Source organism: Ovis aries, chromosome 10, assembly GCF_016772045.2.
Source record: "Ovis aries strain OAR_USU_Benz2616 breed Rambouillet chromosome 10, ARS-UI_Ramb_v3.0, whole genome shotgun sequence".
Lineage (NCBI taxonomy): Eukaryota > Metazoa > Chordata > Mammalia > Artiodactyla > Bovidae > Ovis > Ovis aries.
Genome location: NC_056063.1, coordinates 52,265,931 through 52,287,901, shown reverse-complemented (window position 1 = coordinate 52,287,901; position 21,971 = coordinate 52,265,931).

The window sequence follows — 21,971 nt, the reverse complement described above, 5'->3', positions numbered from 1 at the left end:
TTTTAAACAGCAACAACTGAAACACTGAAAAAAAGAGAAAAGCATAGCCAAAAAAAAGAGACAGAAATAAAGAAAAAACTCAGTAGGCTGCTGGTATTTTGAGGATCACAAGAAAACTGACAAATCGTTCAACGCGTAAGCCTCAGTTACTCAAGTTATCAATTATGTATCATAATTCTTGCTTGTAAAGTCTTTTGAAATATTCAGATAGGAGACTCCAAAGGGACAAAGTAATTAAGATGATTAGTTACAGCAGAAAAATGTTTAAATCAATGTTCCATGTAGTGTCCTTCATGTTACATTATTCTTGGTTCTTAACCCCCTTGTTGTAGATGCAGGAGATGAGCTAAGAGACACAGAAAGATTGGAATTCATTGGGTGCAGGAAACCAGTCTTGGCTCAGCATCTGTTGAGCAGGAAGTTGCCTTATTCAGACTGCCTCATTTGATGTTTCTAAGAAGCCCCTCCAAAGAAAGAAAGGAAGAAAGTTGAAGCTCAGAGCAGATACATTTCCCAAGATCACACAACACCTGGACTTGAATGCTGACCTTTATAACTCCAAAATCCATGCTCTTAAGATAGGTTGACTTCTTGCCTTGCTCTGTGTGTGTATCCTAAAAGGAAGTGAGATAGTTGAACAAGGGGTAGGTAGTGGAGTGAGAAGAAATATATGAGCAAGATTTTCTGGTTCTCTGTGTGCATTTATTAATTCATTGTTTCATATATTGCTTGCTGACTATTCTCGAGACACTGTGAGATAGACAAGCTATCTATTTTACAGTCTCCATCGTCAAGGACCTTAGGGTCTCATAAGGAGAGGAATAATCACAACATGATCACAAGAAAGTGTTTTAAATATTCAGATAGATGTGTAAGAGCAGACGTAGTTTTAAAATTTCTATATAGGTGGGGTGATTGTTATGGTTGGTTGGCTTTAAACATCCATTCCAACCTCTTTTTGTATGCTGTCTTGTGTTGTGAAAGGCTAGAAAGCAAAAGTCTAGTTTTTCTGGATTCCCTTGTAGCTAATGTTCTCAGTGTAAAATAACTTTCACTAAATAGGTGCATGAGTCCTGGAAAGCAGAAGAGAGGCAGAGGTCTCCTTTCTGACACTCTTGCTGAGAACCTGGGCTCAGAGTTGTGAATGCTGAGCAATAGTTACAGCAGCTGAAACCTTGCTTGCCTTGTGAGAGTCATAAGACAGCTATAGTTGTTGCCCCAGCTGGGTTGATGGTAGGGTCTTCTTGATTCTGATGCTGGTGTTTTCTTGAATCCGATAGTTCCAGTCACCTCTGGCTCCTTCTCCTTCAGCCCTTCCAACAATTTTAGAAGCACTTAATCCATGTAATCAATCTCTTTCTGTTTATATATGTAGAGTAGGATCTATTTCCTGCCCAAATGCCTGATGGATAGAAAGGGTCTTAGGGAGAGGGATTCATTGGAAGGGGGAGAGAGTATCAAACTTTCCTTAATAAGTCATTTGCATGGTGAGCATCTTGTGTCTCCGTAATTGTGCATTTATTTTGCTTGGCTTTAGGCAATAAATGGCTTTAATGGATAGGTTTTGTTCTAACCAAAAACACTGATGTTTTGTCCTTTTCTCCCTTTCTTTCTGCTATTATGTTCTAGTTTAAATCAACTATGTATCCTTCCTAACTTCTCAACTGAGTTTGTTGTTTTTTAGTTACTAAGTCCTGTCTGACTCCCTGTGACCCTATGGACTGCAGCACACCAGGCTTCCCTGTCCTTCACCATCACACAAAGATTGCTCAAACTCATGTCCATTGAGTCCGTGATGTCACCCAACCATCTCATCCTCTGTCGCCTTTTCCTCTTGCACACAATCTTTCCCAGAGTCTTTTCCAATGAGTTGGCTCTTAGGCGACTGTCAGGCAAAGCTGATTAAACTGTCCCCTTTATGTTTTGTTGCTCTAACCAATATTAGTTGGAATGATCCTCACCCACTCCTGATCAATAATCTGTGAGACATGGGACTGAAGTACTAAATTAAACTTACTTTGAAACCAAAACTGATCTTTAAACAGAGAAGTATAATAGTGATATAATACAGAAAAAAACATTGAATTTTTAAGATTATGTTAGACTATATTAGTTTTGAAACTGGATATCTGTATTGAATAATGCAGCCTATTTCAGCATGGTGATAGCTTGTCTTTCTCTTTTATGGACTAAGATAAAGAAATAACTTGTGGGTTGTTATCTCTTATATGAATTTGCTGGCTTCTATTAGTAATTACTTAGGTGCCATTTGCAACAAATGTGAACCTAGAGGTTATCAGGCTAAAATGAAATAAGTCAGAGAAAGACAAATGCTGTGTGATTCTTCTTATATGTGAAATTCAAAAGCCAAAACAAATGAACAAACAAAACAAAACAGAAATAGACTCAGAGATGCAGAGAACAAACTGGTGGTCCTGGGGGTGGGGTGTGGGAGTGGGAGAGCTGGGTGAAACCAGTGAAGAGGATTAAGAAGCACAAACTTTCAATTATCAGATATACATCATGAGAGTCTGATGCTGCAATGCATAGCATGAGGAGTATAGTCAATGATATTGTAATAACTTCATATAGTGACAGCTGGTCACCATATGGTCACTAGATTTATTGTGGTGATCAGTTTCTAATGTATGTAAATGTTGAATATGTGGTATACCTGAGAGTGGTATAATCTTACATGTCAATTATACTTCAATAAAACAATGGAAAGGAAAAAAAAATTATTTTGGTGCCTTCAGATCTGTAGGGGCTTACCAGGTAGCTCAGTGGTAAAGAATCTGCCTACCAGTGCAGGAGATGGGCTCAATCCCTGGGCTGGGAAGATCCGTTGGAGGAGGGAATGGCAACCCACACCAGTAGTCTTGCCTGGGAAATCCCATGGAAAAGGAGTCTATTGGGCTGCAGTCCATGGGGTTGAAAAGAATCAGACATGACTTAGCAACTAATTAAGATATACATACCTAATATCTGTAAGTATAAAAAATATTTTACTCATTTCTGCAATGCATTTTATATTCATTTTTATGAAATGTAATTTGTTTAATATGATAAGGTAATAAGTGCATTAGTTACATCATTTGTACTGTTTAGCCTACCAGACAAGAAATGTGCCTGGTGAACTTCTGACTTTTAATAGATAAAATGCCCTGATTAAAAAAAAAAAGTATTGAGAGAGTATAAAATCCATCCTAAACAATCCCTTGTACTGTCTCCCTAGTTTTACCAGTCTAGAGAGAATAATATAGATCTGAAAAGTAATATTAAGGCTGGTCCATAGGATGTGGCTTAAGAAGTAGGATGGCTAGTCAACGAAGCCTCCAAAAGCAGGCAACCTGTGTGCTGAGTCTTGAAAGATGGAGTCCCTTTTCCTGGTAGATATAGGGAAGGTCTCTGTATTCCAGTTAGAGGAGCACAAGGATCAAAACCCTGAAAGTAAAAGAAGGCAGTAGGAATCCACAGAATTGCAAATTGCTCAGTGTGACTAAAGCACAGGAGGTTGGCAGAGGGAAACTTGGAGAGGCCCTCACTGGCCCAAACCTTCAAGGTAAGACCCACCTTATCATAGGGTTTGCAGTGGGGCAATAGGGAGAGTTTGATGCGTTTTAAGCCAGGAAACAACATGACTGCTTTGAATTTTTGAAAGAACACTAGCTGCAGCAATGAGGATGGAGAATAATACTGGAGGCAGGAGGACACTTGGGAAACTCAGGAAGAGGAGATATAAGATGGCAGAAGGTCGATTCCAGTAGGCTGTAGAGGGAAAGGCTGTGTTACCAGAGGTGCAGGTTAGTCCCCAGATAAGATGAACTGGAGAGCAAAGACGGGGAGACACTAACTTGAGAGAGCTGCAGAGTCAAAAGAGCTTTTTATTTATCTAGTTTGTTTGTCCAATGTGTGAGACTTCAACAAACTTATTGGTTAAATGGAAAAAACAAGGAAAGAAAAGTACTAGAAATATGAGAGAGGCAAATTTTTTTATAAGGCTTAAATAAATATAATAGTATACTGAAATACAGTCCAGATCTTTCTAAATATAAAATCAATGTTACACAATATATTAGATGATATAGATAATGATGCTTATAAATTTTTAATGAAAAAGTATGGTAGACAAAAGAGTGGCTCAGATGTCCATGCCCTACTTCTTGAGGCTTGTTATTATGTTACCTTACATAGCTGAAGGGACTTGGAAAGTGTATTAGATTAAGGGTGTTGAGATGCGAGAGTATTCTGAATTATTTGGGTAAATGCAATATAGTCATAAGAATCTTCTTAAGCAGAAAGTGAGAGGGTTCTGAGTCAGGGATAAAGATGGGAGGTGTGATGAAGGAAGCAGAGTTGTGTGTGTGTGTGTGTGTGTGAGAGAAAGAGAGAGAGAGAGAGAGAGAGAGAGAGAGAGAGAGAGAGAGAGAGAGATTTGAAGATACAACGCTGCTAGACTTAAACACACAGAAGGAAGGGATGATGTCGAGGAATGTAGGTAGCCTTTAGAAGGTGGAAAAAGAAAGGAAATGGATCCTTCTCTAGAGCCCCGGGAAGGAATGCAGCCCTGACAACTCCTTGATTGCCAGACTTCTGACCTCCTGAACTGCAAGCTAACAATTTTGCTCTGTTGTAATCCACGAGTTTGGGGTGATTTGTTACGGTAGCATAGAAAGCTAATACAGTATGAGATGGGAACCAAATAGCAATGGGGAAATGGATATTCTTGATGACAAAGTTTTAGAATTTTTGTATTAGTTCCTAATTATAAACCTGACAATAGACAATTCAAAACTGAGAAAAAAATACTGAGAAAGGTTATACAAAAAGCAGTATGTGTGCAGATAAAAACAGTTAACAACAGTGCTAATATAAAGCACACTACAATCAACACAAGGGCTTCCTAGGTGGTGCTAGTGGCAAAGAATCCACCTGCCAAGGCATGAGATGCAAGAGACATGGATTCAACCCCTGGGCTAAGAAGATCCACTGGAGCTGGAAGCGGCACCCCACTCTAGTATTCTTGCCTGGAAAATTCCAGGGACAGAGAAGCCTGGCAGGCTGCAGTCCACGAGATCGCAGAGAGTCAGACACGACTGAGTGACTGAGCAACAAAACCAACATAAAATGGCTAATCTGATAAAAAATGAAAAAAGAATAATAAATTGATAGTGTCAGAAGAAATACAAAAAAATATAGGTAAAAATGTGTTGCTAAGAAATGCGAATTAGAACGTTGAAATAACCCTTTAAAAAAATTCTGGACAAGCAGCAATGATTTACTTGATACCCAGTGCTGGCCATAGTATAGGGTACAGACATTGCCATAAACTCTAGGTGGGGTTATACTTTGGCAAAAGCTTTCTAGATAGCAATTAGCATTTATTATTTAAATAATAATTATTTTTACTTGTGGATTTAGTAATTTGATTTCTAGGATTTCATTCTTTAAAAAACGCAGATTCAAGTGAACAATGATATACATATACGAGTGTTCACGGTAGCATTGTTTGTATAGAAAAAAATAGAAATAAGCTAAAATGAGTATTATTAGAATGTTTGAAAGACATTTTCCATATTTGAATAATGGACTATTATCTTTCCTTTGAAGAAATGAGGTAGATAAACTATAATACATTGATAAGTGACCAAAGATAGTTGAAGAAAATATGCCTGATGTGATTCTATCATAAAAATGTATATGAGTCATGTGCATTCATGTATTTGGGAATTGCATGCACCTGTAGTTTGTATCTGTGTATACTTGGAAACGATCTGAGAATTTACAAGCAAAGAGTTGACAGAGGAAATGTTGTGATTATAGGAGATTTTACCTTCTGACTTATTTCTCTATCATTCATACTTTTTTGGCAACACAGGCTTTTTTATCCAGGAATGAAAAACTTATTTTCACTGAAAATAAATACATTTTCAGTGAAAATGGATTTATATTAGAGTTTTAATGACTCTTCAGTGACTCTTAATTCAGCCTGGTGGAGAATATTCTTCTCTTTGTAACAAATGACCACTCTGACTACATGTGGAAGAAAGATTCTAGCAAATTATTATTTTTGCAGCATAGAGAACAAATAACTACTTGTTGAGGGGATAAATGAGTAAATAGAAGAAAATTGACATGCTTTCGTAGCTAAGAAAGGAAAGGCTCTATAAATCTCCTATTGCAACCAACACTCATTTCTTTGATGCTACTTGAGGAAAGATGTGTTCAAATATCTCTGGCAATTTCTTTCCTCCCTCTTGCAATTTCCTGAAACTATTTCAGTGTCTTGACATCAGTTTGGAATCTTCATGTAATACGAGGTATAAATATAACCTATTAGAAAACTTACATACAATGTTTCCTGTTGATTTAGAGTAAATTGGCCCAAGAAAAAATTCCAGAGCGAAGCATCTGTGGAGTCCAGTGTTCTGAATCACGAGAGCAACATGTTGCCACATAGTGGTAACAACTGTGTCTAGTAAGATTTTGAACTGGCATTTAAAGACCTCTCATTTTAAATGTGATTATGTTTAATTGCATAGCACTAGTTTAAAATGATATTAACCTTGACAGTTTAAAAAATATTTCAGCCATTAGCTACATCATGATGGTGAGTGAGGGTAGACAGTCACATAACCAATTTCAAATGGGTAAACGAGACCCAGTGATTGAAACTGACTTTACATCTGAGGAGAGCTTAGAAAGATTAGGTCTTACAGTTGAAGTTTTAGAACTGTATTCTCTTCACATGCACCCAAGGGACCCCTTCCCCTAGCTCTTTTGTTTTCAAGTTGGACCAGATGTAGACACCTGGACCATTCAGTGTCTCTCCCCACGTGGACTGCAAATGGATTCAGGAGGCTAGTTCTCTACATATGGGGAGATATGGCCTGGAAAGTCAGGAGTGCTGGTAGCTTCGTATTTCTTTGTGTGGATGGACAGCAGCGAAAATCCACTGGGAGGCAAAGAGAAGGATGGGAGAAGGGGGAGGGGAATAGGAAAAGGAGTAAGATAAAGGATGAAAAGAAAGAGGAGAGGAATGGGAGAAACCAGGTGTGCAGAAAGAAGCAGAGGCAAGAGACAGTAAGAGAAAGAGAATACCACCTGGGTTCCTGAGGGATTCACAAAGGGATTCACTGAGGGATTCAGTGCTTTCCTAGGTCCGGATAATATTCCTATAATTATTTGCACCTTTTTCCTCAAGCTACATTGGTATGGCTTCTACTATTCACTATGTGAGAGTCCTAATTAACACCAGAGAAGAAGTAAGTGTGCCTTTTGTCCAGAATTATTTCAAGCAAGTCTTGAAGTCAAGCTGTCTAGATGGCCAGAGCCCCCTGCACCTGCTGAGGTCCGTGTCTCATTTCAGTTACTCCAGAGCTGAGTATCTGTGAATCGACCACCCTCAGCCCCTGATCACTTCCATTTTCCATTACTCCCAACACTTGGGTTTCCATTGGAAGCAGGGGGCAGTTGATTGCTTTGGAGAAATTACATATTTCCCAAGCTTTACCCTTTTCTTCCTTCATTACTGACCACAGAGTCACAGCATTATGTGACAAATCAGGAGACCAGGGTTCAATCACTGGGTTGGGAAGATCCCCTGGAGGAGGGCATGACAACCCACTCCAGTATTCTTGCCTGGAGGATCCCCATGGACAGAACAGCCTCATGGGTTATAGTCCATAGGGTTGCAAAGAGTCAGACAACACTTAGCAACTAAGCACAGCATATTCAGCGTTATGGGACAAATCAGAAGAAAAGCCAGGACCAGAACCTTCTGATATTAGAGTCTCTTCCCTGTGTACTGCCAGCTGAAGTGAGCATCCATGTTTGGCTACAGTCAAGCAAACAAAGCAGATGCCTTGGGGAAATGGTGATGAACTTCATGAAAAGCAGCAATTTCCCTCAGCTCTCAACATTTTCAGAGGCAGCTTAGAATTCTTGTTCCCTCTTGCAGAGCAGTGCCCAGCTCCCACAGCAAAAAAAGCATTCAACTTTTCACAGCCTGCCTTTTCAGAGTCAGTATAGTAAATAAGAGAAAAGCTCTGAGCTTAATTGGAACTTCTTTTGTAAAGCAGAACGTAAGGGTCACTTAAATGTCAAAACATTTTCCAGTGATCTGAGCAACTTACCTTTCCCTAATGCAATTGCCAAATTTTTCAACATGACATTTGCATTACAGAAAGACTTGCAGGGAATTAGAAATCACATCAGGCCAGATTTTTTATCCTCTGCAATGATGGAAATAGGAATTCCCACAGAGGTTTTGCAAATATTTTTTTTGGTTTCTTTCAATTATTATTATTATTATTTTTTGCTGAAAGTTGGTCTTTAAGGTTTTTTCTTCTACTTCCATGAACTATAATTTCTTTTCCAATGTAGAAATTGGTATCATCAGAGTCCAAATTTCAACAAATTACAGAATCAATTTTTTAAATCTTAAATTAATATTCACTGTGACTCAGATGGTAAAGAATCTGCGTGCAATGCAGGAGACCAGGGTTTGCTCCCTGGGTTTGGAAGATCCCCTGGAGAAGGGAATGGCAACACACTCCAGTATTCTTGCCTGGAGAATTCCATCAACAGAAGCCTGGTAAGCTATAGTCCATGGGGCTGCAAAGAGTTGGACACAACTGAGTGATTAACATACACTCAATCAATAACATTAATAACCAAACTGACATCAAAGTGATATTCATGGAGATATTTTAATGGATGGTGACATAAGCACTATTTGTTTTGCTATTTTAACTAATGGTTATTTGTATGCCTCTTAAATTAATCATCCCCTACCTTGTGAATTGAAAGAGGACAGTGAGTTCAGCAAACTTTATTGTTTCAGGTCTTGATCATTCAAGGTAGTGCTATTTTGAAATCTTAAATTTTAGCTTGCTTGGTAAAAATACTTTTCATATAGTAAATTTATAGTGCAAGCATATTGTCAAGGAAAATGGTTAAAATGCTTAATTTAGTCTCTCATTACCTTGTCAGAGAAACCCTATAAGATAGGCAGTACCCACTGTAAACTCTTTTTATAGTTGAGACAAGAGGGTGGCAGAGAGGTTGAGAACTTAAGATCACACAGCTACTGTTTGGCTCAGCTGGAAAGTGAACTCCAGTTTTTCTGACTGCATGCCTGTGCTATTTTCTTTGCCAAGCTGCATCCAACAACAACATCAACAGTGTATTTATTAATTAATTTACTCATCAAGCATTTATTGAGTCCCTGTAACATAGACAGGCTCTGGCAGTATCAAAATGAACAAGATCCAGTCCCTTGCCGGGGCTTGCTGCTGCTGCTAATTCGCTTCAGTCATGTCTGACTCTGTGTGACACCATAGACGGCAGTCCACCAGGCTCCACCATCCCTGGGATTCTCCAGGCAAGAACACTGGAGTGGGTTGCCATTTCCTTCTCCAATGCATTAAAGTGAAAAGTGAAAGTGAAGTCGCTCAGTCGTGCCCGACTCTTAGCGACCCCATGGACTGCAGCCTACCATAGGGTCCTTCGTCCATGGGATTTTCCAGGCAAGAGTACTAGAGTGGGGTGCCATTGCCTTCTCCATGCCAGGGCTTAGGAGATGATTACGGAGTAATGTGGCCACCTCTGTCACAGAGTTCTGTACACAAAGTAACCACAAAAGACACACTTATTTGCTAATAATGAATTTTACTTATTGCTCAACCAAAGTCATATTGCTGGCATTCTTTGAGTTGCTTTGTGTGATTCAAATAGAACTAACTGCATTTCTTTAATAGCTGTGAGTAGCTCAGATTATACTATTTAAGGCTGGCCATTCACCAAGTAGCCTAATGTTTTACCTTATTCACTTTGATGATTTCTGAAAGTGAGATATGGTAAAAGATAGAGCAAGCCAGGCTGACATTTCATCCAAAGGATGACTTAGGTTCTGACTATGAGTAAGAAAAGCCTTTTGTCTCTTCCAGAAAAGTAGGAAAGTGACACCCTTGCTGTGTCAGTATTTCACCATATGCATTATTCTTGTAAACACTGTTCTTTGAAATTCCTCAAGATGGGAACTTTAAATGTGAATATTTTCTTTAGTTTTATATTTTTTTAGAAACATTTCTAGAACTTTCTGTAGCTTTCAGGTACTCCTTTCATATACATTGGTTATATGTAAAGGAAGAACATTTATTTGAAAAAAAAAAAGCTTGTTTTCACACATTATAGCAAATTATTTCACTACCTATAAGCTGGATAAAAGAGTTGCACTGAATACTCAGGGTTGTAAATAGGATAAAATTAGATAACATATGCAAAATTATTTGGGAAGCTCTATCAGATATATGTTCAGTTCAGTTTAGTTCAGTTCAGTCGCTCAGTCGTGTCCGACTCTTTGCAACCCCATGAATCGCAGCATGCCAGGCCTCCCTATCCATCATCATCTCCTGGAGTTCACTCAGACTCACGTCCATCGAGTCAGTGATGCCATCCAGCCATCTCATCCTCTGTCGTCCCCTTCTCCTCCTGCCCCCAATCCCTCCCAGCATCAGAGTCTTTTCCAATGAGTCAACTCTTCTCATGAGGTGGCCAAAGTACTGGAGCTTCAGCTTTAGCAACATTCCTTCCAAAGAAATCCCAGGGCTGATCTCCTTCAGAATGGACTGGCTGGATCTCCTTGCAGGTCAAGGGACTCTCAAGAGTCTTCTCCAACACCACAGTTCAAAAGCATCAATTCTTTGGCACTCTGCCTTCTTCATAGTCCAGCTCTCACATCCATACATGACCACAGGAAAAACCATAGCCTTGACTAGACAGACCTTAGTCGGCAAAGTAATGTCTCTGCTTTTGAATATACTATCTAGGTTTGTCATAGCTTTTCTTCCAAGGAGTAAGCATCTTAGGCTCCAGTAAAAGTAAACTTATGTGCTATAAAGTATGTAGTTCAAAATTGCAAAGTATGTGGAGTGGTTTAGATATCCTAAAGGTTTTTATCCTAAGTGCAGGCGGCTGTGACCAGTGCACTAAGCACGGCTGAGAGGAGCTACCCCGCGTCCGAGGTCAGGCACAGAAGTCGGGAGGACTCCATGCCTGAGGGCGGCGGCCAAGAGGAGTTACCTCACACCCAAGGTCAGGGGCAGTGGGCGAGACTGCCAGGCTGTGATGGCGCAGGAACGGCCAAGAGGAGCTACCCCGAGTCTGAGGGCAGGGACGACGGCCAAGAGGAGCCACCACACATCCGAGGCCAGGGACGGTGGCCGGGAGGAGCAATCCCATGTCCAAGGAGTGGTGGCTGCCCTGTCGCAGGAGGGCCTAAAGAAGCTATCACACGTTGAAGGTCCGGAAGGGCAGCGGTGAGGAGATACCCCTCATCCAAGGTAAGGAGCAGCAGCTGTGTTTTGCTGAAGTGGCCGTGAAGAGATACCCCATGCCCAAGGTAAGAGAAACCCAAGTAGGATGGTAGGTGTGGCAAGAGGGCATCAGAGGGCAGACACACTGAAACCATACTCACAGGAAACCAGTCAATCCAATCACACTAGCACCACAGCCTTGTCTAACTCAATGAAACCAAGCCATGCCCGCGTGGCAACCCAAGACTGGCTGGTCATGGTGGAGAGGTCGACAGAATGTGGTCCACTGGAGAAGGGAATGGCAAACCACTTCAGTATTCTTGCCTTGAGAAACCCATGAACATTATGAAAAGGCAAAATGATAGAATACTGAAAGAGGAACTCCCCAGGTCAGTATGTGCCCAATATGCTACTGGAGCTCAGTGGAAAAATAACTCCAGAAAGATAGAAGGGATGGAGCCAAAGCAAAAACAATACCCAGCTGTGGATGTGACTGGTGATAGAAGCAAGGTCCAATGCTGTGAAGACCAATATTGCATAGGAACCTGGAATGTCAGCTCCATGAATCAAGGCAAATTGGAAGTGGTCAAACAGGAGATGGCAAGAGTGAACATCGACATTCTAGGAATCAGCGAACTAAAATGGACTGGAATGGGTGAATTTAACTCAGATGACCATTATATCTACTACTGCGGGCAGGAATCCCTTAGAAGAAGTGGAGTAGCCATCATGGTCAATAAAAGAGTCCAAAATGCAGTACTTGGATGCAATCTCAAAATCGACAGAATGATCTCTGTTCGTCTCCAAGGCAATATCACGGCAATTCAAGTCTATGCCCCAATCAGTAACACTGAAGAAGCTGAAGTTGAATGGTTCTATGAAGACCTACAAGACCTTTTAGAACTAACACCCCAAAAAGATGTCCTTTTCATTATAGAGGACTGGAATGCAAAAGTAGGACGTCAAGAAACACCTGGAGTAACAGGCAAATTTGGCCTTGGAATACGGAATGAAGTAGGGCAAAGACTAATAAAGTCTTGCCTAGAAAATGCACTGGTCATAGCAAACACCCTCTTCCAACAACACAAGAGAAGACTCTACACATGGACATCACCAGGTGGTCAACACCGAAATCAGATTGATTATATTCTTTGCAGCCAAAGATGGAGAAGCTCTATACAGTCAACACAAACAAGACCAGGAGCTGACTGTGGCTCAGAACATGAACTCCTTATTACCAAATTCAGACTTAAATTGAAGAAAGTAGGGAAAACCACTAGCCCATTCAGGTATGACCTAAATCAAATCCCTTATGATTATACAGTGGAAGTGAGAAATAGATTTAAGGGCCTAGATTGATAGATAGAGTGCCTGATGGACTATGGAACGAGGTTTGTGACATTGTATAGGAGACAGGGATCAAGACCATCCCCATGGAAAAGAAATGCAAAAAAGCAAAATGGCTGTCTGGGGAGGCCTTACAAATAGCTATGAAAAGAAGAGAAGCGAAAAGCAAAGGAGAAAAGGAAAGATATAAGCATCTGAACACAGAGTTCCAAAGAATAGCAAGAAGAGATGAGAAAGCCTTCTTCAGCGATCAATGCAAAGAAATAGGGGAAAACAACAGAATGGGAAAGACTAGAGATCTCTTTGAGAAAATTAGAGATACCAAGGGAACATTTTATGCAAAGATGGGCTCGATAAAGGACAGAAATTGTATGGACCTAACAGAAGCAGAAGATATTAAGAAGAGGTGAAAAGAATACACAGAAGAACTGCACAAAAAAATCTTCATGACCCGGATAATCATGATGGTGTGATCACTAATCTAGAGCCAGACATCCTGGAATGTGAAGTCCAGTGGGCCTTAGAAAGCATCACTATGAACAAAATAGTGGAGGTGATGGGATTCCAGTGGAGCTGTTTCAAATCCTGAAAGATGATATTGTGAAAGTGCTGCACTCAATATGCCAACAAATTTGGAAAACTCAGCAGTGGCCAGAGGACTGAAAAGGTCAGTTTTCATTCCAATCCCAAAGAAAGGCAATGCCAAAGAATGCTCAAACTACCGCACAATTGCACTCATCTCACATGCTAGTAAAGTAATGCTCTAAATTCTCTAAGCCAGGCTTCAGCAATATGTGAACCGAGAACTCCCTGATGTTCAAGCTGGTTTTAGAAAAGGCAGAGGAACCAGAGATCAAATTGCCAGCATCAGCTGGATCATGGAAAAAGCAAGAGAGTTCCAGAAAAACATCTATTTCTGCTTTATTGACTATGCCAAAGCCTTTGACTGTGTGGATCACAATAAACTGTGGAAAATTCTGAGAGAGATGGGAATACAGACCACCTGACCTGCCTCTTGAGAAATCTGTATGCAGGTCAGGAAGAAACAGTTAGAACTGGACATGGAACAACAGATTGGTTCCAAATAGGAAAAAAGAGTACGTCAAAGCTGTGTATTGTCACCCTGCTTATTTAACTTCTATGCAGAGTACATCATGAGAAATGCTGGACTGGAAGAAACACAAGCTGGAATCAAGATTGCTGGGAGAAATATCAATAACCTCAGATATGCAGATGACACCACCCTTATGGCAGAAAGTGAAGAGGAACTAAAAAGCCTCTTGATGAAAGTGAAAGTGGAGAGTGAAAAAGTTGGCTAAAGCTCAACATTCAGAAAACGAAGATCATGGCATCTGGTCCCATCACTTCATGGGAAATAGATGGGGAAACAGTAGAAACAGTGTCAGACTTTATTTTGGGGGCTCCAAAATCACTGCTGATGGTGACTGCAGCCGTGAAATTAAAAGACGCCTACTCCTTGGAAGAAAAGTTATGACCAACCTAGATAGCATGTTCAAGAGCAGACAGTATTTTGCTGACTAAGGTCCATCTAGTCAAGGCTATGGTTTTTCCAGTAGTCATGTATGGATGTGAGAGTTGGATTGTGAAGAAAGCTGAGCACTGAAGAATTGATGCTTTTGAACTGGTGTTGGAGAAGACTCTTGAGAGTCCCTTGGACTGCAAGAAGTTCCAACCAGTCCATTCTGAAGGAGATCAGCCCTGGGATTTCTTTGGAGGGAATGATGCTAAAGCTGAAACTCCAGTACTTTGGCCACCTCATCCAAAGCGTTGACTCATTGGAAAGACTCTGATGTTGGGAGGGATTGGGGGCAGGAGGAGAAGGGGACGACAGAGGATGAGATGGCTGGATGGCATCACGGACTCGATGCACGTGAGTCTGAGTGAACTCCGGGAGTTGGCGATGGACAGGGAGGCCTGCCGTGCTGTGATTCATGGGGTTGCAAACAGTTGGACACGACTGAGAGACTGAACTGAACTGAACTGAAAGGACTTTATTTTTGAAACAAATTCTAATTGATTAAACATCTCAGTGGTGCAAATGGCTTCCTCTAAAATATTTGTTTTATGGGCTCAGGTCCTGTTTTAGCAGGACACACTTGCCCTTCCTTTATGAAGCACATGTATTTTAATAGACTTTTGTTTTGGGTAATTCCTCTGGGCTTCCCTGGGGGCTCAGATGGGGAAAGAACAAAAAACAAAACAAAACTAAAAACCTCCTGTCAATGCAGGAAACCCAGGTTCAATCACTGGATTGGGAAGATGCCCTTGAGAAGGAAATGGCTACCCACTCCAGCGTTCTTGCCTGGAGAATTCCATGGACATAGGAGTCTGGTGGCTACAGTCCATAGGGTCTCAAAGAGTCAGATATGACTGAGTAGCCAACACTTTCACTTTCTTTTCTCTTTCAGTGCAAAAGAAGCCAGTTTGATCCTTGTGCATTTGTTTTTGCTAGAAGTCCAGTGTTTCTCAGATGACAGCATAAACAAGTGACAGCTTTTAGCACAACCAGAGTCAAAGTCCGAAAGCTTTTTAAAATCAAGTCTTCTGGACTCCTGGCCATGAGGATAACACTGATCAACAGTATTGTCATAGTTCCAGATCTGTCATACTGTACTTAAATGCTGTTACAATTTGCTACAGAAAGTGCATCAGCCTCAAATGATGAAGTTTGAGTTCTGCCTGTTGCGTGAGTTTCAAACAACCACACAAAAGGTGGCAGGCTTGCGATGTCAGCACCTACAAGTGCAGTGTGAAGGTGCTGAAGGATTGATCTTGGAGAGATTGGAGGGCTGATTGAAAACTGTTTGAGGGTGAGATGGTATCTGTAGGTGGAGATGGCTGGTGTTAGTGAAAGTTACTGCTGGACCTGGAGCTGTTGTTTGCCTCTGGGCAAACAATACTTCTTCCTAATTCGAATAACTATTTCCAAATGCTATAAAAAGAGAGTCAATTTTGTGTAGGCTGCCTGGGAAAAAGAATGTAAAACACCCTATGGGTGATTAGGATTATAAAATTACTACACAGAATACATTAAAGAATGAGGGGGAAGCTGGGGAACAGGGGAAACCTATTCTTCTATTTCCAGATAAGCGGCAGAGTTTGGCAATAAAATTTCATTGCTCATGAAGTTAGAGTGCCTTACTGTAACAGTTCTAAGAGAGGCTTAGAATGCCCCAGCTGAAGTCTTTAAACCATAGTCACCATCCAAGAAAATATATTGGAAGCAGGCATTGATGGAAAGTAGGAAGAGAAATACTAGAAACTCAGTTAGGTTTGAGAGTCATACCTCTCACCCTCCAGTGGTTAACTCTGCTTCCAAAATTTTTTTTAGATCTTCATTTTGCCATCATATTATTTGTTAAGTTTGAAGATTTTCTTTTTTTCTCTCTCAGTATTCTAAGATGCATAGAATTGTGTTTTACTTTGTGGATTGAGTGTAGTACTATCATACCTCCCTGACAGCTTCAATTATAGTTTACTCAAAGTTCATCTCTGCTTAGTGCAATATTTTTGTTTGTCCTGAATTATTTTTTTTTTATTTTTTTTAACTTTTTGTTTATCTTAACTTCTCTCTTTCACGTTGAAAACTTTCCTCAAATGACTAATGAGTCTTGACTTCCACTCATTTTTTAAGAATGAGGCAATAAAAGGTTGGTCAGTCACTATGCATAAATGGGAAGGGTTTATCAATGAATGGCTTCTTTATTGACAGACCCCACACCACCTCTTTTCTTGGTTTGGTCATTTTCACATTTGAAAGGTGTAAACCTTTCCATCAGCATTCTGGAAGAAGTGAGGAGGGCTCTCACTGCTCAGTTGATGCCCATATTTTCAATGTAATACACTGGCCCTCAGATCTGCTTATGCGTTGAGCTCAGAATCTCTCTAGTTCACTCATTTTAGAGAGTAAACTCTCTTTTCTGTTGGGGTGGGAGAGACCCCACTGGTTTTCAATGCATTTTGTGCAGATTTTCAATTTATTCTCTTGTTTTTATAGCCCATCTGAACTTCCACTCTCACATAACAAGGTGCCTCAATTCCTGAGATTTTTTGTGGATCATCCTGGCTTTTTCCTGCTATTGGTGGTCAGTTACTGTTCTCTTCTCTGTGTCATCAATTACCTTTTATCCAATACCTTTCTCGTTTCCAAAGTTGTTTGGCTATTGTCTTCTTTCTTGTTCTCTTTTTCTTTGTGGATTTATACCCTTAAAAAAAAACAAAAACAACTCTCAGTACTGTTATCTCGTGTGGTTTGGGGAAGGAACTAATGAACACTATGTGTAAGTGGTCTCAGTGCTTTTAATATTGCTGTAAAAAATCTGGTTGTAAAAGTAACGTGTTGCTTTGGACAACTTTTATAATTATAAAATATAATCAAAATAATCCAGGATCCTACTTTCTGTAGGTAGTTAACATTTTGGTTATTTCCTCGAAGTCATTTTTTTCCTGGAATTATTTTTTACATAATTGAGACCATTTTGTGGTTATAATTTTATATCTTCCTTTTATTTTTTACTCAAAACTATAAAGATTTTCCATGTTATTAAAACAATTTGTAAACATTATTTTTATAAGCTCCATTATGTTGATTTTAATATACCACAGTTTATGCAGACATGTCTGTTACTGGGCATTTGGGATGTTTCCCTTTTTACAATATTTTAAAAATATTAAGGAATGAAAATTTGTATGTGAAGACTTTTCTGTATTTGGAAATATTTTTAAGGACCAAATTACAGGAAGAGAAATTATTGTCAAAAAATATAGATATTATTAAGACCATTAACATACTGAGCCAGACATTATGTATTTTTAGCATTTAGTGGAAGATAAATCAGCAGAATAGTGACCTGGCTATTCACAATTATCTGTTATTTTCTTGTCTCTTACCACATCAGGAAGAAGCCAAAGGGTGGCTCATGGCTATGCCTGGCTTTGCATCAGTCTACATCCTCATTGCAAGATCCACCTCTGATGTTGCTTATAGGCCTTGGGTCAATGAATGAGTAGAAGCTCTAAACCCATAGACTCTCACCTTCACTTCCCACACCTGACTCTGGCTTGGAATGCAGGTGTGTAGATGTTCCAGCCTCTTCATCCAAAAGAATTCACACCTTCATTAGCTTCATCTTGGGTATTTCTCAGGACTAGAGGTGTCTACACAGGCAGCACAGTTCATCTTCAGAAGGAAAGACTTGAGTTTTCTTTGGGCAGGAAATGTCAAGGTTTTGGATGCCTAGAATGTGGTCTAGAATGTGAAGAGGAGGGATGAGCTCTTCATAGGTGCTTGTCCTTGATCCATGAGCTCCTTGACTTGTGGAGAGGAGGTGAAGTAATAGTGAGACCTCCAAATTGCAGGACCCGTGGCAGGGGCCCTAGGAACCTGAGTCTAATGGCAGTGTTACTGAAGTGGCTCACTTACTCCAGGAGCAGTTCCCTCTAAACATGATCCAATTTAGCAAGAGATGAAAGTGGGGTGGGGCACACTAAGGAATGGGGAATGTGGTAGTATGAGAAGTATGAGAAAATGAGAAGTATCCTCATTTTTTTCTGAAGAAGCAAAGATAGACCATGGCTTTCCTGGTGACTCAGTTGGTAAAGAATCCGCCTGCAATGTGGGAGACCTGGGTTGGATCCCTGGGTTGGGAAGATCCCTTGAGAAGGGAATTCTCCAGTATTCTCGCCTGGAGAATTCCAGGGACAGAGGGGTTGGGTGGGCTACTGTCCATGGGGTAACAAAGACTCAGACATGACTGAGCAACTTTTACTTCAAAGACAGAACAATATCTAACTACTCCTGTATGTGAGTAAAAAATAGATTCCACTTTGAGATCCCATGGACTGTAGCCCACCAGGCTCCTCTGTCCATGGGATTCTCTAGGCAAGAATACTGGAGAATGCCCTTCTCCAAGAGATTTTCCCACCCCAGGGATTGAACCCAGATCTCCTGCATTGCAGGTAAATTCTTTACTGCCTGAGCCATCAGGGAAGCCCAAATATAATGCTGCTGCTGCTGCTGCTGCTGCTGCTGCTAAGTTGCTTCAGTCGTGTCCGACTCTGTGCAACCCCATAGATGGCAGCCCATCAGGCTTCACCGTTCCTGGGATTCTCCAGGCAAGAAAACTGGAGCAGGTTGCCATTTCCTTCTCCAATGTATGAAAGTGAAAAGTGAAAGTGAAGTCGCTCAGTCGTGTCCGACTCTTAGCGACCCCATGGACTGTAGCCTACCAGGCTCCTCTGTCCATGGGATTTTCCAGGCAAGAGTACTACAGTGGGTTTAATAATAATGACATGGAGACATTAAGTATCAATCCTTGGAACTTGTAAATAGTATCTTAAATGATAAGAGGATCCTTGTAGATGCAATTTAATTAAGGCTCTTGAGATAAGGAGATTACCCTGAATTGTCTGGGTGGTCCCTAAACGCCATCACAAATATCCTTGTTAGAGAAGGGCAGAGGTAGGTAATTCAGACAAGAGGATAAGGTTATGCTGAGACACAGCAGAGATGTGGCTACAAGCCAAAAAATGCCAACAGACACCAGAAGCTGGAAGAGCCAAGGAAAAGATTCTTCCCTAGAGCCTTCAGAAGCATGGTGCTGCTGACACCTTGATTTTGGACTTCTGTCTCCAGAACTAAGGAAATGCATTTCTGTTGTTTTAAGTCACACAGTTTGTGATCATGTCATAGCAAACATGGGAAACTTATACAAGTACTATTAAATGAAAACTATCATTACCACTTGCCTTTTAAACCTTAATGCATGAGTCTCAAGATATAGAAAACAAAATTCTTAGACCATTCTTTGGCCAAGAGTTTTCACAGAACACTGATTAACATTTTCATATTCTGGAAAAACTAGCATTTAGGAAAAAGACATGCTATAGATAATTCCCTGGATTGTTGTCATGTTACCTGAGAAGATTAAGCTTCTCAGTTCTACTCCCCTAAGCAACACAATATAGGATAAAGACTAATATTTTAAAATTAGATTTGGCTCAACTCTCAGCTCTCCCACTTACTAGATGTGTGATGTTAAGCATGTTCTTAACCTCTTAACTTGCAACACTGGAGATAAACTTATTTTGGTACCATCTTCAGAGGCATTTCAAAAGAAACTTGGGTCCATGTAGATCTCTCATGATCAAGTCTAAGCTTCATATATGTATCCTTTTATCACAGGCCAGTAAATCTCTGGGCATTCAGAGATTATAGTGTGAAAAATAGAATTTGTTCAGAGTTTGAATAATTTGGTTCATGTTAAAATTTGAATATAACATAGCACTTTGTAAAATGAAAGGAATGAATACTAATAGTAGAAATTTAGACATTATGGCTGCCTTAGGAGAATGATTTTTTTGGTCAGAACCGCATTTAATGTGTAAATTTCAAGCATCATGTATTGATAAATCAGCCCTTTCATATGTATTTCTTTCTGTCTCGTTATCACAAAAGGGCGAATGAGTGCAGTTATAAAAATAACGACAAAGTAAGATTAATCTCCTTATGTTGTCCTGCAGTCTAGAAGGGTTTACACTTAGACCAAGGCTTATTTCCCTTTATGTGAAAGAGAAATCAATGGAAAACCACAATGGGTAAACAATCCCTATTACAGATCTTAAAAAGTGGAGTTGTGAACGGTTTCCACGAAGAGCAACAGACCATCCCTAACTTACCACACTGGATTGAAGCCAACATTCACAGCTGCTCTTCTCAACTCTGCAGAAGCAGCTTATCCAAGGAGTTAGTCCTACTTATTACTTCTTTAGGGGGTTGTGCTCTTTTTGACTGAGCCTGGAATTTTTAAAATACTCATTACTAAATGCTCGCTTTTACATTTAATCTTTTAAAAGCATTTGATGCCTCCTTTTGGAGGAACTGTAGACGGTGGGGTTGGGTCACAGGCTAATGATACTAACAGCTGTCACTACTGTAGGAGTATCATGAGGGATTACAAGATGAATTCTCTGATATGTGGACCAGATGTGTTCTTAGTGGAGATACAACAGCCACTTTTTTTCATTGTCATTCTTTCTAGTGGGAGATGTAACAGCTGATTTTATTTCATTGTTCTATGGTCAGGGAACGAAGACACTGAGAAGCTGGAACTTTGTGATTGAGTAGCTGATCAGTTCAGTAAGGACAAAAGACAAGAACATTTTGGCTGGTGCACTAGGGCATCAGGGCCAGTGCTGTTGTGGTCAATGTTTCTCATTCAGCTCCCTGGAGAAAGATCTGCATTTGTAGTATTTGCTGCTGCTGCTGCTAAGTCGCTTCAGTCGTGTCTGACCCTGTGCGGCCCTACAGACGGCAGCCTGCCAGGCCCCACCGCCCCTGGGATTCTCCAGGCAAGAACACTGGAGTGGGTTGCCATTTCCTTCTCCAATGCATGAAAGTGAAAAGTGAAAGTAAAGTTGTTCAGACGTGTCCGACTCTTCCTGACCCCATGGACTGCAGCCTACCAGGGTCCTGTGTCCATGGGATTTTCCAGGCAAGAATACTGGAGTGGGGTGCCATTGCCTTCTCTGTGTAGTATTTGCTAGTGTTTATGAAATAAATGGGCTTCCCAGGTGGTGCTAGTGGTAAAGAGCCTGCCTGCCAGTGCAGGAAACACGAGAGACACAGTTTTGATCTCTGGGTCAAGAAGATTCCCTGGAGGAGGAAATGGCAACCCACTCCAGTGTTCTTGCCTAGAGAATCCCATGGACAGAGGAACCTGGCAGGCTACAGTCCATGGGGTTGCAAAGAGTTGGACATGAATGGACCCAGTTAGCACACACGCATATGAAATGGATACTTTCATTATAACTGATTGTAAGTTGTACAGTGTGATGTCAATTGGCTCAAAAAATTTCTGAAAATTTGACATTTGTTTCTGACAAGCTGACAAGAGCCAGATTCAGTACATCATTGGCAAGATAAGGGCAGAAATACTCTGTGTGTGTGCATGTGATGGAATCACCAATTATAAATGGAAGTGGTTTAGGAGAAGGAAATGGCAATCCACTCCAGTATTCTTGCCTGGAGAATCCCATGGACAGAGGAGCCTGGCGGGCCACAGTCTATGGGGTCACAAAGAGTCAGACACCACTGATCGACTTCACTTTCACTTTAGTTTTGTACAGTATAAAAGCCAAAGGTCTTAGGGATATTTGGACAGTGGTAGGTCAGAAAACTATGTGGGATCTCTGTTCAGTCTTTGACCTTACACATGAGTTGTTGCAGGTAGCAACATTCTGAGCATGTGTAGGTGGGTGCAAGGTCACTGTGCATTTTGTTGACCA